We start from the raw sequence: 3,632 nt of genomic DNA, 5'->3' as shown, positions 1-3,632 counted from the left end.
TGCTGGCAGGCTGGGAATTCCAGAATCAATTAAAAGAATTAAATGATTCCTGAAAGGCACAGGTTGATCTGACCTAGATAATCCCTCTCTTTTCAGGTGTCATACCATGTCACACTGAGTTAGAACTAACCACCAGGAGCTGAAGAAAAGGCTCAGTGGCTTGTTTCCCAGGGGTCTCAGGTTTGGGTCTCAGCTCCCTGGTGGTGGTTCACAACTGTCTGTAAGTGTAGTCTCAGGGGATTCAGCACCCTCTTCCAGCCCCTGAGGGAGCTGCACCTATGTGGGGCACATGTACACACCCAGACAAAGCACTCATATGCATAAAATCAAAAACAGCAACCCTAACCATTACACCAACCAACCAACTAACCAACAAAGACACTAAAGATAAATGTATCAATTTGTTATGTAAATAAATTTATAAATCATTATGTCACAATAATAAAACATTTGACAGCGGCCTTCTAATAATTGGCTTTCCTTTTGCCCTCTGCACTTGGTTTTATCCATTTTGAATATTAATCTGAGGAATCCCTGGTCATCCCAAAGGAAGTGATTAGATTATATAGAGCAATCCAGCTTCATCCAGCTTATTTCAGTGTTACCAAGCTCTGGCCTGGTTCTGAGAAGGCTCCAGCTTGCAGCGTGTGGGCATTCTCTTCCCAAGTCCTTCCCATCACAGTGCAATGCGTAGATGAAGCATGATTTTAACAAGCACTGCAGATACCGTGGGAGGAAGAAATCACCGATATGGTGTGCATTTGTCCCATGTGGGTCCTGGGGACTGAACTCGGGTCAGCAGGCTTAGCAGCAAGTACCTTTGCCCCCTGAGCCACCTGGTCCAAGGAACACGGCATTTCACAACATGGTGCTGACTGCTAGCCCTGTGCTCTGCCCTCTGCATGCTGCCCACACACCCAGACCCATCTAAAAGGAAAAAGAGAGCTCTGATGTCAGGGCAGAGCCCTGAGTGTCTTGACGCTCAGGATAGATGGCCGGTGAGACAAGGAGGAGCTTCCAGAGCAGCTGGGAGTGACGCTGGAGGGGCGAGCAGGTGGAACTGAGCTGGCTTATCTGCATTTTATATGAAAAGCGCCTTGCACTTGCTTGTGCGTGGAGACAGATTCCAAAACACGTTCTAGAAAGATGTGGGAAGTGCTCACAGCCGCCTCTGAGACAGCCAGGTGGGCCTGTCGTCTTCCCCTGCAATCCGTATCACCACAGCTAAGCTTGAGGGCGGCTGTGTCTCTGGGACAGCCAGTGCATTAGCTGCTTCTTGTGGCTGTGACCAAATCCTTTCCTCCTAAGGCAGAAAGCATTTATTTGGGCCCCGCAGCTGGAGAAAGCGCAGTCCACCAAGGTGACCACTGGCAACAAAGCTTGTTTATGTCTTGGTAGCCAACCAGGAAGCAGAAAGCCCAGGACAGAATCAGAACCGGCAACAACCCTTTGGTCCCTCTCCCATAGCCCTACAACTGACGGCTGAGTCCCATGTGCAAAGGACCTCGCAACTACCCCAGATGGTATCAGCAGCCAAACACGTGTGCCAGTGGTGGACAATGCGCATGAGACTCCCACCAGGCTCCACAGGTGCTCCTCTGGGGTCCTTTACCCTTCCAGAAAGAGGCAGAGACAGGCGTGAAAGAAAGATAAGCCATTCCCAAGAGCACAGCCTTCCACGCGTCCCTCAGCCTTCTGGGATGTTGTGTGTGTGTGTGTGTGTGTGTGTGTGTGTGTGTGTGTGTGTGTGTGTGTGCACAGACACACAGCTTGCCAGGTGGTGGTGAGAACGGGATCGTACACCCAGAGACTAAGGTACAAAAGCGAATAAGGAGGGAGACCCTGTGTGGACCAGAGAACCAGGGCCGCTCAGCTACCTGTTGACACTCTGTCAACAAGAGCTCTTTCTCTCTGTAGGCTGCCATTTTTTGTGGCGGTTACCTGACCTCTTGGTGCAAAGAGCAATCTCCACTGCGATGGCCTGGGACTGTTGGCATGGCTTTGCCCATTCCACCAGGAACGGGCTGCAGAAAGACTTGGGGTTTGGACATATCCAGGTGTTTATTTGGTTTTTCTTAGTTCTTGTTTTTTAATTGGTTTCAGATGTGAGTACCCAATAGAGGCCCTGAATAAATAAAACAGATCATAAAATATGGCCAAGCAAAATGGGCAGGAGTAATCCCAGGGTGCATGGAAATGTACTTCCAGAAAGGCTCATAAATAATGAGGTGGAAACAGTAGTCTATTTTCTCTTTAATGGAAAGCCAATTAGAAACTCTCGCTGGACTGGCGGGAAGGAGCCAGGTTCCTTTGTTCTGTAATGAGCAGGTGGGGGAAGGGAAGCCACTAAGCTTGCCAGGACAAGGCAGCAAAAATGCACTGGTCACTGGGCCTCCATGAGAATGACATGCAGGACAGGACTTCCCATCTCATGTCCACCCTCTGACTCCTCCCAGATGAAGCAGGGCTGTCTTCAAGGCCAAGCTGTGTGGGAACAAAGCCTTAGCAGAACTCTGAGGAAGTCCACGGCAGGAAAATTCCCTGTGAACACACAACCTGACTCCTGCCCCAGCCTTAGGAGGTCGTGAGGGAGCCCCAGATGATGTCACCACTCAGCGGTCATCATGGAGCCTAAGACAGTCTGTCAGTACCCGATGAACCTTCTCCTGCCCGTGGCTTCCTGTTTACTCTCCCTGTCTGCTGGTTTCTTCTCACTCCAGTGACTATTTTCTCCAAACAGGTCAGAGTCCTCATGGTACTTCCTTACAGAACCTTCTAGACCAAGGCAGAGCATCCCTGGTGCCTCCCACACTACAAAGGAAGGGTTTCTCTGCAGAGTCCTTCAGCTGCTGGCGACAGTCCCGGAAACCAGTTCTCTTCAATCTCAGTGACTTCTGTGGCCAGCACCTACCTGGCGACTGTGGAGGATGGTTATGGTGGCCTCTCCTGGCACCAGATATACGTGTAGCTTAGTAAGTGTGCAGGCTTTGGGGGCAGGGAGGCCTGGTGAGGAGCTTGACCCCTGTTCTTAATAGTCATGTGATCATACTCTTAATAGCTGTGCGACCATGGTCAGTGTTTATCTTCTTTTATTTTTATCTCTGTCTCTGACTCTCTCTGTGTTTCTCTGTTTCTCTCTGTACACATGCCAATAGCATGTGTGTGAAGGGCAGAGGGCAACCATGCTGACTTCTCTTCTAACACGTTGGTTCACTGAACTCAAGTCTTCAGGCTCCCCAGCTGCTGAGCCATCTCTTCAGCCCCTTAAGTGTAACTGCTCTTCAATTGCTGGTATCTACAGTTGTCAAGTTGGTTGGATAAACTTGGTTCCTACTTGACTGGAATCAATAAACATCAAAGGGCATCAATAGTAGTCACTGTGACGGGAAGACATTGAGGCTGGTGCCACTGAGCCAGACCTCTGGACAAGCCCCATGGATGCCCACAAAGTCCACCAAAGACTTAAGGATGCCATTGCTGAGTTCCCATCAGGATGTCAGCTTTGGACACGGTGGGAACAGTGCTCTTTGGAGACACGGCTCAGTGTGATTCTGGTGTGAGTCTCCCAGGCTCAGTGTGATTTCTGGGTGAGTCTCCCAGGCTCGGTGTGATTCTGGTGTGAGTCTCCCAGG

This window comes from Microtus ochrogaster, chromosome 8, assembly GCF_000317375.1.
Source record: "Microtus ochrogaster isolate Prairie Vole_2 chromosome 8, MicOch1.0, whole genome shotgun sequence".
NCBI classification, from domain to species: domain Eukaryota; kingdom Metazoa; phylum Chordata; class Mammalia; order Rodentia; family Cricetidae; genus Microtus; species Microtus ochrogaster.
Note: the sequence above shows the minus strand (reverse complement) of the source record.